General features: G+C 47.9%; 1 long non-coding RNA gene across 2 annotated transcripts in view; it reads right to left on the bottom strand.

The window, feature by feature from the left end:
* The window catches only part of LOC127005591 (uncharacterized), a 23668-nt gene extending 9800 nt beyond the window's left edge, over nt 1-13868 (bottom strand). Inside the window, exons 1-2 of one of the 2 annotated variants that reach the window (XR_007758743.1) lie at nt 13000-13868; nt 12118-12169 (exon numbers count right to left, since the gene is read on the bottom strand). This is a non-coding gene — a long non-coding RNA (uncharacterized LOC127005591). Of the gene's footprint in view, nt 1-12117; nt 12967-12999 lie in introns of those variants that run through there. The other variant, XR_007758742.1, reaches the window with a different exon arrangement.

Raw genomic sequence — 13868 nt, 5'->3', positions numbered from 1 at the left:
CTTTCATTCACTTTCATTCCCTTTCCTTCCCTTTCATTCACTTTCCTTCCCTTTCATTCACTTTCATTCACTTTCATTCCCTTTCATTCCCTTTCATTCACTTTCATTCCCTTTCATTCCCTTTCCTTCCCTTTCATTCCCTTTCCTTCCCTTTCATTCACTTTCCTTCCCTTTCATTCACTTTCCTTCACTTTCCTTCCCTTTCATTCACTTTCATTCACTTTCATTCACTTTTCTTCCCTTTCATTCACGTTCCTTCCCTTTCCTTCCCTTTCATTCACTTTCCTTCCCTTCACTTTCATTCACTTTCATTCACTTTCCTTCCCTTTCCATCCCTTTCATTCACTTTCCTTCCCTTTCCATCACTTTCCTTCCCTTTCATTCACTTTCCTTCCCTTTCATTCACTTTCCTTCCCTTTCATTCCCTTTCCTTCCCTTTCATTCCCTTTCATTCACTTTCATTCACTTTCATTCCCTTTCATTCCCTTTCCTTCCCTTTCCTTCCCTTTCCTTCCCTTTCATTCACTTTCATTCACTTTCATTCACGTTCCTTCCCTTTCATTCACGTTCCTTCCCTTTCATTCACTTTCATTCACTTTCATTCCCTTTCCTTCCCTTTCATTCCCTTTCATTCCCTTTCCTTCCCTTTCCTTCACTTTCCTTCACTTTCCTTCCCTTTCCTTCCCTTTCCATCCCTTTCATTCACTTTCCTTCCCTTTCCATCACTTTCCTTCCCTTTCATTCACTTTCCTTCCCTTTCCTCCCCTTTCTTTTCCTTTTATTCACTTTCATTCACTTTCCTCTCCTTCCCTTCCCTTCCCTTCCTTTCAGTTTCTTCTCTTCTTCCCTTCAAACTACTACTCCTTATTCACTCACTTTCACCTCCTCCACTTTCACACGCCGACACCCTTCATTTCCCGTTGTTCTGGGCTCAAATTCCATATAATCTTTTTTGTTTGTTTGTTTGGGCTCATCTGCTTCTTTTTTCTCACACGCAAGCGTATTATATTATCAAGCCTTCGTTTATCATTTATATCTGACCGAATAATTACTTTTTTTTTTTTACAGCATAGGAGACAGTTCAAGGGCATAAAAAAGAAAAACAATGAAAAAAAGCATTTTCTTATATGTATGAAACTTTTTTCATTTATTCTTTTTTATTTGCGTTTATTTTGAATGTGTTGTTCGCTTGGAGGTTTAATTAAGCTTTCGTTGATTTTTTGATTGAATGGTTAGACGTTCAAATGTTTCGTAATTTTCAGCGTTTCGTTTCTTCATTACAATCAGTGCAATGCGTTTTGTAAGAGTCGTTCATAGTCGTTCATTATTCTCTGCCTCAGAAATTCCGTCTCCTGAGACTAATCTTGAACTTTATCTAACCCGCTGCTTATCAAGTAACAAAACCCTTTGTCCGTGTCTGTCTGTCTGTCTGTCTGTTTGCCTGCCTGTCTGTCTGTGTCTGTCTGTGTCTCACGAACTCAATTTCATTACAAAACCTGCAGAGAAATTAATAGCTGTGTCCAAGACAGGGAAACCCCTCGAGATTTGTGTATAATCTTAGCTTGGTCTGACATTGGGAGGTGCGGTTTGATACACTTGCTGTAATGATTCGGATAATATTCACGAGAGCGTAGCCGCCTCTGGCAAAGTTAATACTTACTATCTACATGGATTTCTTTTTGGTTCCTGGATGCAGTGCAGTAACAAGTGACTTCCGGAAAAAGAAAGAAAACTGATGATGTGTAAAAATGTTAATGGCACTAAAGCACGACGTAGCACACCCATATGCTGTGGCGGCCGCGGCGACGGTCCGGCCGGTGCTGCGAGAAATACCTCCTTGCAGAAATACGTCGCATATTCACTACGCGCCTCCAATATTGCCCCCACGAAAATAATAACCTTCCAAGGTCTCACATACTGTTGTACTTCTCTAGTTTTATCGGCGCATCATACATGTGGGGGGGTCGAGGGGTTCGAAGAGGTTAAGGTATATAAAGTTCGGTTGGAGTAGTTTTAATACGCTCCCCCACCCAAAACCCCCCATTTCCCACGGGTCCCCCAAGTTGAACCTCTCTGCGAGCTATTTTGCGGCTGCGGCGGCGGGTACACAAAAGGCATGAAAAGTCAATCATTTAGTGATTTCCGGAGAAAATACTATCTCCGTAATGAACAGCATCATGTTTTGTCCAGAAATAAGCAGTCAGGATCTCGAAATTAGTAGACTACACTTTCGTGAATATTCCCCAACGATTCTTCAAGCTGGAACAAAAAGTTGGAGGTTTGATTATGAAGTGTGTGGCGTGACTGCCGCGTAAGACTTGAAGCGTTCAGTGTGTCACGGACCTAGATGACAAGATCGCGACGTTACGTCAAATTCTCCGCGCAATGCATTAACGCAAAAAAATTATCAAATACAGAATGCTGTTCTTCATTAAAATAAGCTTCTCATTCAAGAATATAGATGTAATATTTCGAGTATAAGATGGTCAGCAATTAAATTCAGACTGCCTCTTCTTTTTCACTTACGTTGTTTGTACGAGAACGGAATAAGCTCCCACGTTCAGTATTCAAGTGCAACACGATTGATCTATTAAAAACAAACTCGACCGCTACTTCACCTAAATACTCGCTAGGGCAGAAATGCAATGTCTTGTTGACCATTTGACGTAGTTTCACCGATGTTCAAGGATAGACCACTTAGTCTGGTTCACTGGGTCTGCAGCTTGAACACTATGTAAATCTATGTAAATCTCTCTCCCCATAAGCCATCATCTCATTATAACCTTCACCCACGCGCACTGACACACTCCCCTGCTCCTCCCTCTCCCCTTCATCTCTCTCTCGCCTGTCTATGGACGCGGCCTTTCCTTTCTTCACCTGGCAGCGCTGACGTCCCTTGATCCGCCCCTAAAATGATCACTTGGCGAGGTGCAGCTCTCTACCATACCTGCGACTTTCACCTGGCTTGGCTTTTTTATTATTATTTATTTTTTACTAGTACGTGGCGACCGTGTGTTGAGTTTTGGTGACCTCTTACTTAGGGCTCCTCTGTTCTGATGGAGTGTGTGAGTGTGTGTGTGTGTGTGTGAGAGAGAGAGAGAGAGAAGAAGAGGAGAGGAGAGTGAGAAATCCAACCACGAATACACCAATTAATGCCCGGAAGATTAAACCAACCAAAAAAATGAATAGCGTAATGGCTTTGACCTAACGCGTCCCACTCAGAAAAAGAAAATTGCGATGGACATGATTTCCGGCGAATGAGCAAAAATAAGAATACTATCAAAGAAAACGAGGTCACAGCGATGCCAAAACTAAAAGAAACCGTGGCAGTAGAGGTGATGGGAGGAGTGATATCGAACGACCCGATGATAGTGGTGGTGGTGGCGGTGGTGAAGGTTAGTGGTGGAGTTGGTAATAGTTGTTTTGTACGTCGAAGTAATGGTGGTGGCGGAGGTGATGAATGTTACAATGATGGTGGATAATGGGCGGTGTCAGTAGTAGTAGTAGTAGTAGGCTAATAGTAATAGTAGGTTAGTAGTAATAATAGGCTAGTAGTAATAACAGGCTAGTAATAGTAGGCTAATAGTAATAGTAGTGGGCTAATAGTAGTAGTAGTGGGCTAATAGTAGTAGTAGTAATAGTAAATGCGTGTAGTAGTAATGATGGTAACAGCGTACGGAAAAAAAACGTAATAGTAGTAGTGGTTGTGGTGGTTTGGTAGTGGTGATGATAGAAAGCTTATGGTAGTAGTAGTCGTAGTGGTGGTGATGGTAGCGGTGGTGGTGATGAAGAGGGTAGCAGTAATATTAGTGGTGGTGATGGTGGTGGTAAATGGTAGTGCGTGGTTGTGGTAGTGATGGTAATTGTAGAAGTCTTGTTAGGAGGGAAGGAAAGGATCGTAACAGCAGCGGTGATGGTGAAGGGGGAAGCAGAAATATTAGTGGTGATGGTGGTAAATGGAAGTGACTGGTTGTGGTAGTGATGGTAATTGTGGTTGTGGTAGTGACGGTAATTGTAGAAGTCTTACTAGTAGGGAAGGCAATGATCGTAACAGCAGCGGTGGTGATGGTGATGAAGGGGGAAGCAGTAATATTAGTGGTGATGGTGGTAAATGAAAGTGACTGGTTGTGGTAGTGATTGTAATTGTGGTAGTGATGGTAATTGTAGAAGTCTTGTTTGTCGGGAAGGTAATGATCGTAACAGCAGCGGTTATGGTGGTGAGGGAAGGGGAAAGTGGCAGCGAGGAGGTCTGTGGTGGCCGATGTAAATTCCTTCATAAACCTCTAAATCAAGCCGCTATCACGTTCCTCTTAACACCTTGACTCTGACAGGTAAAAGAGGCGACGCAGAGCTCAGTCACGTGGCAGCAGTGGCGGGAAACACCTAAGAATGGACTTGAATCCGGCTTGAGTGTAACTAATACGACTCAATCCTCTTTTATCGGTTCCAGTCGTGTGATTTAAGGGATTTGACTCTTTATCTGGGATTTTCTTGGTTGCTGTTATGAGTTTTCTCTCGCTTATGGTTTTAATGCACTGATAAGAATGCGAGGAAGCTTAAAGTTGGATTTCTTAAAGATTTTGACGATTTTTAAGTTTAAGATCATAAGTTATTGTCATCGGTTAGTGAGTTAATTAAATATGAGAGAGAGAGAGAGAGGAGAAAGTTAGCGAAGGTCATAGACTCGAAATCATGGAGGCGTGTCCCTGGCATTCAGAACCTCGCCTGACCTAACGTCGCAAAAGTTCAAAGGTTACACGGTTTCTCTCTCTCTCTCTCTCTCTCTCTCTCTCTCTCTCATTTTTCTTTCTTTCCTTCTTTCTTTCTTTTTCTTTTTCTTTCTTTCTATTTTTCTTTCTTTTAGTCTTTCTTTTCTTTCATTCTCTCCTTTCTTTCATCTCTCTCTCTCTCTCTCTCTCTCTCTCTCTCTCTCTCTCTCTCTCTCTCTCTCTCTCTCTCTCTCTCTCTCTCTCTCAATAACCGCATTAGTAAATTTGCAGACGACACAAAGATTGGTAACTCGGTTCTCACTGACGAAGACAGGCAAAGCCTCCAAGAGGATTTGCACAAAATTTCAGCTTGGTCGGATAGATGGGAGATGCCCTTTAACGTAGACAAGTGCCAGGTCCTTCAAGTTGGAACGAGGAATAAGAAGTTTGATTACGAAATGCGCGGCGTTAAACTCAAAAGCGTTCAATGCGTCAAGGACTTGGGGGTCAAAATCGCGTCAAACCTCAAATTCTCACAGCAATGCATCGATGCAGCAAATAAAGCGAACAGAATGTTGGGCTTCATTAAAAGAAACTTTTTATTTAAGAATAAAGATGTAATACTCCCGCTCTACAACAGTTTAGTCAGACACCACTTGGAATATGCGGTACAGTTTTGGTCTCCCCACCATGCAAAGGATATTGCTAAATTAGAAGGTGTTCAGCGTCGGGCAACGAAAATTATCCCTTCCTTGCGCAACAAATCCTACGAAGAAAGGCTTTCTACCCTTAACATGTTCTCTCTTGAGAAACGTCGCCTTCGAGGAAAACTGATCGAATGTTTTAAAATACTTAATGGTTTCACGAATGTAGACAGATCAACATTGTTTATGATCGATGACACTTTGCGCACGAGGAACAATGGCGTAAAACTCAGATGTAGACAAGTAAATTCAGACTGCACCAAATTTTTCTTCACCAACGTTGTAGTGCGAGAATGGAATAAGCTCCCATCATCAGTGGTCCAGTGTAACACGATTGACTCCTTCAAAAATAAGCTCGACCGTCACTTCCTTCAACTTAATATCAACTAGAATAGAAATGCAACGTTTTGGAGTCTTCTGATTAATGTAAAATCACTTAGGTTTAAGGACAGACCACCAAGTCTGGACCATGGGGTCTGTGTGGTCTGATTTTCTATGTAAATCTATGTAAATTCTCTCTCTCTCTCTCTCTCTCTCTCTCTCTCTCTCTCTCTCTCTCTCTCTCTCTCTCTCTCTCTCTCTCTCTCTCTCTAAGTAATTGGTTCTCACACAAAAAGACTGGTTCCATCGTAAACTATTTACTGCACGCCTTTTAAAACATCACTTGACCAATCATTTAACTAACCTGTCACTCCTTTTCTCTGGGTAACAAGTGTGCAAGTTATCAAGAAGCATAAGAAAATAATTAATCATGCAAAACCGTACCCCAAAACAGCAATTACAACAATGCTAGTTAGGGGATCTACTGCTTGACTGTTCTCTCCTTCACACCTCAGTATTACGTATTTATTCAGAAAACACCCCCTGAATATTAAGGCCAAGGACGCGTCACTGCTTTTAATAAGAAATCTCACACTCACTTCACATAAACAATAGGAGGGGGAACCACTGAGCAGGGAGGCTACAAATATATAGGCCGGTATGATAAGACACCTTGGCTTCTCACGTCAACTATTTCTAAGGGTCAAAAAGGGGGTCAGACGGGTTCTAATGAGTGTTTTTTTAGGTTCATGCTACTGAGGAAGGGTCAAACAGGGGGTCAGACGGGTTCTAATGAGTGTTTTTTAGGTTCATGCTACTGAGGAAGGGTCAAACTTTTTTCTTCTTTACAGCAAAGGAGACAGCACAAGGGCACACGAAAAAAGGAAACAATAATAAAAAAAGGGTAAAGATTCGTTTTAGGACCGTGTCAGTATCTCATTGTCTACCTTATGAAACATCTCTATCTCTTCATATATCTTTTCTACAAACCTTCAAGTCATGGAAACGCTTTGAAAATCCAATTCAATGACTTTTTTTACTCTTGAAAATGGGGAATAATGTTTACGAAAGCGCGTCGCCTTTCAAGAGTAAAAAAAAAGTCCTTGCATTGGATTTTCAAAGCGTTTCCATGACTGTTGAAGGTTTGTAGAAAAGATATATGAAGAGATAGTGATGTTTCATAAGGTAGGTAATGAGATACTGGCACGGTCCTAAAACGAATCTTAACCAAAAAAAGCCCGCTACTCGCTGCTCCTGTAAAGAATCCGAAGAGGTGGCCGAGAGGGGGGTCATAAAACTACTCCCGGAAATGACTAAAACTCCTACGAAAGCCTTGTCAAATATGTGTTCTTGGGCGACGAAATGTTTAGTATAATACGGCTCATAGTCTCATGGATAATTTACATTGAGCCTGAAACGTAATTTTGCCTGACAGGTGAATACATATTTGTGACATTACGAAAGTGGAGCTTCACCCCTTCGACCCTCAATGCTGTGCTATTTCTGGTTGAATTGTTTTAGTGTATTGCTAAAGTGTTTGTGTCAAAGATTCCGAAGACAGTGTAAGTAATCATCCGGCCAGGCAATTAGCAGCCCTGTCAATTATTCGTCATCCAATTAGGGAATGAGTCAACAAGCCAGCCACCAGCCACCCATCTAATAAGTTTTCAGCCAGTTAACCAGCCAACCAACTAATTACCCAAACAGCCAACCAAAGGGTCAACCAGTCAGTCAGTTAACCAGGCAGTCAGTCAGTCAACCAGGCAGTCAAGTCAGTCAACCAGGCAGTCAAGTCAGTCAACCAGGCAGTCAGTCAGTCAACCAGGCAGTCAGTCAGTCAACCAGGCAGTCAGTCAGTCAACCAGGCAGTCAGTCAACCAGGCAGTCAGTCAACCAGGCAGTCAGTCAACCAGGCAGTCAAGTCAGTCAACCAGGCAGGCAGTCAGTCAACCAGGCAGGCAGTCAGTCAACCAGGCAGTCAGTCAGTCAACCAGGCAGTCAGTCAACCAGGCAGTCAAGTCAGTCAACCAGGCAGTCAAGTCAGTCAACCAGGCAGGCAGTCAGTCAACCAGGCAGTCAGTCAACCAGGCAGTCAAGTCAGTCAACCAGGCAGTCAAGTCAGTCAACCAGGCAGGCAGTCAGTCAACCAGGCAGGCAGTCAGTCAACCAGGCAGTCAGTCAACCAGGCAGTCAGTCAGTCAACCAGGCAGTCAGTCAACCAGGCAGTCAGTCAGTCAACCAGGCAGTCAGTCAACCAGGCAGTCAGTCAACCAGGCAGTCAGTCAGTCAACCAGGCAGTCAGTCAACCAGGCAGTCAGTCAGTCAACCAGGCAGTCAGTCAGTCAACCAGGCAGTCAGTCAGTCAACCAGGCAGTCAGTCAACCAGGCAGTCAGTCAACCAGGCAGTCAGTCAGTCAACCAGGCAGTCAGTCAACCAGGCAGTCAGTCAGTCAACCAGGCAGTCAGTCAGTCAACCAGGCAGTCAGTCAGTCAACCAGGCAGTCAGTCAACCAGTCAGTCAGTCAACCAGGCAGTTAGTCAGTCAACCAGGCAGTCAGTCAACCAGGCAGTCAGTCAGTCAACCAGGCAGTCAGTCAACCAGGCAGTCAGTCAACCAGGCAGTCAGTCAGTCAACCAGGCAGGCAGTCAGTCAACCAGTCAGTCAGTCAACCAGGCAGTCAGTCAGTCAACCAGGCAGTCAGTCAACCAGGCAGTCAGTCAGTCAACCAGGCAGTCAGTCAGTCAACCAGGCAGGCAGTCAGTCAACCAGGCAGTCAGTCAGTCAACCAGGCAGGCAGTCAGTCAACCAGGCAGTCAGTCAGTCAACCAGGCAGTCAGTCAACCAGGCAGTCAGTCAACCAGGCAGTCAGTCAGTCAACCAGGCAGTCAGTCAACCAGGCAGTCAGTCAACCAGGCAGTCAGTCAACCAGGCAGTCAGTCAACCAGGCACCCAAAACGTCAAACAGTCAAGTCAGCCATCCATCCAGCCTGTCAGCCAACCAGCCAGCCTGTCAGCCAACCAGTCAGCCAGCCAGTCAGCCAACCAGCCAGCCAGCCAGCTAACTAGCCAGCCAGCCAGCCAGCCAGTAAGCCATCCATCCATCCAGCCAGCCAACCAATCAGCCAACCAGCCAGTCAGCCATCCATCCAGCCTGTCAGTCAGCCAGCCAACCAGCCAGTCAGCCATCCATCCAGCCTGTCAGTCAGCCAGCCAACCAGCCAGTCAGCCAGCCAACCAGCCAGTCAGCCATCCATCCAGCCTGTCAGTCAGCCAGCCAACCAGCCAGTCAGCCAGCCAACCAGCCAGTCAGCCATCCATCCAGCCTGTCAGTCAGCCAGCCAACCAGCCAGTCAGCCAGCCAACCAGCCAGTCAGCCATCCATCCAGCCTGTCAGTCAGCCAGCCAACCAGCCAGTCAGCCAGCCAACCAGCCAGTCAGCCATCCATCCAGCCTGTCAGTCAGCCAGCCAACCAGCCAGTCAGCCAGCCAACCAGCCAGTCAGCCAGCCAACCAGCCAGTCAGCCAGCCAACCAGCCAGTCAGCCAGCCAACCAGCCAGTCAGCCATCCATCCAGCCTGTCAGTCAGCCAACCAACCAGTCAGTCAGTCAGCCAGCCAACCAGTCAGTCAGCCAGCCAACCAGCCAGTCAGCCAGCCAACCAGCCAGTCAGCCATCCAACCAGCCAGTCAGCCATCCAACCAGCCAGTCAGCCATCCATCCAGCCTGTCAGTCAGCCAGCCAACCAGCCAGTCAGCCAGCCAACCAGCCAGTCAGCCAGCCAACCAGCCAGTCAGCCATCCATCCAGCCTGTCAGTCAGCCAGCCAACCAGCCAGTCAGCCAGCCAACCAGCCAGTCAGCCAGCCAACCAGCCAGTCAGCCAGCCAACCAGCCAATCAGCCAGCCAACCAGCCAGTCAGCCAGCCAACCAGCCAGTCAGCCATCCATCCAGCCTGTCAGTCAGCCAGCCAACCAGCCAGTCAGCCAGCCAACCAGCCAGTCAGCCAGCCAACCAGCCAGTCAGCCATCCATCCAGCCTGTCAGTCAGCCAGCCAACCAGCCAGTCAGCCAGCCAACCAGCCAGTCAGCCAGCCAACCAGCCAGTCAGCCAGCCAACCAGCCAGTCAGCCAGCCAACCAGCCAGTCAGCCAGCCAACCAGCCAGTCAGCCATCCATCCAGCCTGTCAGTCAGCCAGCCAACCAGCCAGTCAGCCAGCCAACCAGCCAGTCAGCCATCCATCCAGCCTGTCAGTCAGCCAGCCAACCAGTCAGTCAGCCAGCCAACCAGCCAGTCAGCCATCCATCCAGCCTGTCAGTCAGCCAGCCAACCAGCCAGTCAGCCAGCCAACCAGCCAGTCAGCCATCCATCCAGCCTGTCAGTCAGCCAGCCAACCAGCCAGTCAGCCAGCCAACCAGCCAGTCAGCCATCCATCCAGCCTGTCAGTCAGCCAGCCAACCAGCCAGTCAGCCAGCCAACCAGCCAGTCAGCCATCCATCCAGCCAGTCAGCCAGCCAACCAGCCAGTCAGCCAGCCAACCAGCCAGTCAGCCATCCATCCAGCCTGTCAGTCAGCCAGCCAACCAGCCAGTCAGCCAGCCAACCAGCCAGTCAGCCAGCCAACCAGCCAGTCAGCCAGCCAACCAGCCAGTCAGCCATCCATCCAGCCTGTCAGTCAGCCAGCCAACCAGCCAGTCAGCCAGCCAACCAGCCAGTCAGCCATCCATCCAGCCAGTCAGCCAGCCAACCAGCCAGTCAGCCAGCCAACCAGCCAGTCAGCCATCCATCCAGCCTGTCAGTCAGCCAGCCAACCAGCCAGTCAGCCAGCCAACCAGCCAGTCAGCCAGCCAACCAGCCAGTCAGCCAGCCAACCAGCCAGTCAGCCAGCCAACCAGCCAATCAGCCAGCCAACCAGCCAGTCAGCCAGCCAACCAGCCAGTCAGCCATCCAACCAGCCAGTCAGCCAGCCAACCAGCCAGTCAGCCATCCAACCAGCCAGTCAGCCAGCCAACCAGCCAGTCAGCCAGCCAACCAGCCAGTCAGCCATCCAACCAGCCAGTCAGCCAGCCAACCAGCCAGTCAGCCAGCCAACCAGCCAGTCAGCCAGCCAACCAGCCAATCAGCCAGCCAACCAGCCAGTCAGCCAGCCAACCAGCCAGTCAGCCATCCATCCAGCCTGTCAGTCAGCCAGCCAACCAGTCAGTCAGCCAGCCAACCAGCCAGTCAGCCAGCCAACCAGCCAGTCAGCCATCCATCCAGCCTGTCAGTCAGCCAGCCAACCAGCCAGTCAGCCATCCATCCAGCCTGTCAGTCAGCCAGCCAACCAGCCAGTCAGCCATCCATCCAGCCTGTCAGTCAGCCAGCCAACCAGCCAGTCAGCCATCCATCCAGCCTGTCAGTCAGCCAGCCAACCAGCCAGTCAGCCATCCATCCAGCCTGTCAGTCAGCCAGCCAACCAGTCAGTCAGCCAGCCAACCAGCCAGTCAGCCAGCCAACCAGCCAATCAGCCAGCCAACCAGTCAGTCAGCCAGCCAACCAGCCAATCAGCCAGCCAACCAGCCAATCAGCCATCCATCCAGCCAATCAGCCAGCCAACCAGCCAATCAGCCAGCCAACCAGTCAGTCAGCCAGCCAACCAGCCAATCAGCCAGCCAACCAGCCAATCAGCCAGCCAACCAGCCAATCAGCCAGCCAACCAGCCAATCAGCCAGCCAACCAGCCAGTCAGCCAGCCAACCAGCCAATCAGCCAGCCAACCAGTCAGTCAGCCAGCCAACCAGCCAGTCAGCCATCCATCCAGCCTGTCAGTCAGCCAGCCAACCAGCCAGTCAGCCAGCCAACCAGCCAGTCAGCCAGCCAACCAGCCAGTCAGCCAGCCAACCAGCCAGTCAGCCAGCCAACCAGCCAGTCAGCCAGCCAACCAGCCAGTCAGCCATCCATCCACCCTGTCAGTCAGCCAGCCAGCCAGTCACCCAACCAACCACCCAGCCAGTTTAGCAGCCTTTCAGCCAGCCAGCGAGCCAGTCAACTACACAATAAGTCAGCCAGCCAGTAAGCCACCCAGTCAACCAGTCAGCCCGGCGAGGCCATACACACGATAATTAAAAGCCTGCAATACAACCATGATGCATAAACAAAACGTGACCATTAATGACTCTCCAAGGCTGGGCTGGCTGACTCACCTTCAATAATGACCACTTTGATGGGAGGCGAAGGTAATTACATACTACCTACTGAAGCAGACACTAACACACTCTTTTGAATGGGCACTCTAATGGGCGGCAATATTTCACGACTTGGTAATTACTAATGCATGCACACAAACGCTTCACTCACTCACCTAAACATATACTTTACTCTTATTTTAATAGTAACAATGCTTGCTTACGTGCTGTGTCGTGATGGATGGGGTGCGTGAGGAGGACTTCGTAGACTTCAACCTATAACGAAAGGAATGGTAGGGACAGGAAGGGCAGGGATGAGACGGGAAGGAAGTGACGTTATTGAAATGGAAGGAAAGGGAAATGAAGGGAAAGGAAAGGAAGGGCAGGGATGTGAAGGGAACGGAACGGAAAGGATGGGATGTTATTGAAAAGGAGGGTAAGGGAAATAAAAGGAAAGGGGAAGGCAAGGAAGGGCAGGCATGAAACAGGAAGAGAACGGGAAGGAATGGACGTGACTGAAATGGAAGGTAAGAGAAATGAAGAGAAGGGGAAGGAATGGAAGAGAAGGGAAGGGAGAGGAAGGCAAGGGAAGGGATTGGAGGGGGAAACTAATGAAATATAATGACGAGAAAGGCAAGGAAGAAAGAAAGAGAAGGAAAAATAAAAGGAAGGAGCGAGGAGGGCAAAGAAAGGGATTATAAGGGGAGAGGAATGGAAGGGAATCACAAAAAAGGCAAGAAAAAGAAATAGGAAACAATAGAATAGAGGGAATGACAAAAAAGGCAAAAAAAAAAAAAAATGGAAACAATGGAATAGGAAGACTGACAAGACAAGGGAAGGGAAGGAATAGGGAGGGAACAGAGGGAGTGGAAAGGGAAGGGAAGATGAAGGGATTCGAATGCAACGATGGGGATTGGAAGGGAAGAGAGGATTAGCGTCAGTCAGTCAGCCAGCCCGACAGTGTGTAGGGAGGAGGTGAAGCCCTTTGTCCCCTGTGGCCCCCCAGTGTGGCACTTGTGTAACCGTGAGAGAGAGAGAGAGAGAGAGAGAGAGAGAGAGAGAGAGAGAAGGAGGATGGGAGGGGGGGGGGGGCTAGGAAGGCGTACGTCTCCTCTAGTAGTTGCTGACGATACAGGAGGAGGAGGAGGAGCAGGAGGAGGAAGTGCCGGAACGGATGGTGTCGTGGAGTGGACTGAGAGATCGACGTCCAAAGCAACGTTGCCAAATTGTCGTACTCAGTTTCTTATGTTTTCCGATTTCCGACCCAAAATCTGTCTCCTCCACCCCAATAACTGTCTTCGTATATAGTTGTCGTTAAAATGGTTAATTATTGGTGTTTCTTGGCAGTAGTTGAGGGTCAGAAACAGATAAATACGATGCTCTGAGTACGATAATCTGGCAACGGTGGTACAGAGTGGTTCGGGTTTGGATTTCGAAGCTTCTGAGTCGCGAGTGAAGCGTTTCGGTACAGTCCAAACATTACCTTACGAATAACGATGCTTGCCTCTTCACTAACACATCAACGAGGCCCTGGAAAGATGAAAATAAGATAGTTTTAACCCCAGTCCTGCTAAGATAGTATTTAAAAAGGAGTGGAATGGGAAAATAATGGAATAGAATGACGAGAAAGGCAAATAAATAGATTGGAAGAAGAAAAAATGAAAGGGAATGACAAGACAAGGAAGGAAACGGATTGGAAGGAAATGACGAAAAAGGTAAGGGAAAGAAAGAGAAGAAAAAAGAGGGAGGAAAGAAGAGGGCAAAGGAAGGGATTGGAAGAGGACAGGAATGGAAGGGAATCGCAAAAAAAGGCAAGAAAAAGAAAGAGGAAACAATAGAACATGGTGACAGGAAAGACAAGGCAAAACAAGGGAAGCGAAGGTAAGAGATAAGGAAGGAACGAGAGAGAAAATATGTAAAGAAAAAGCAATTGATATACGACGCTATGTTCAGATTACTAAGTTTTATGGAATTA

This window comes from Eriocheir sinensis, chromosome 30, assembly GCF_024679095.1.
Source record: "Eriocheir sinensis breed Jianghai 21 chromosome 30, ASM2467909v1, whole genome shotgun sequence".
In the NCBI taxonomy this organism is placed as follows: domain Eukaryota; kingdom Metazoa; phylum Arthropoda; class Malacostraca; order Decapoda; family Varunidae; genus Eriocheir; species Eriocheir sinensis.
This window is presented reverse-complemented; position numbering and strand designations above follow the sequence as displayed.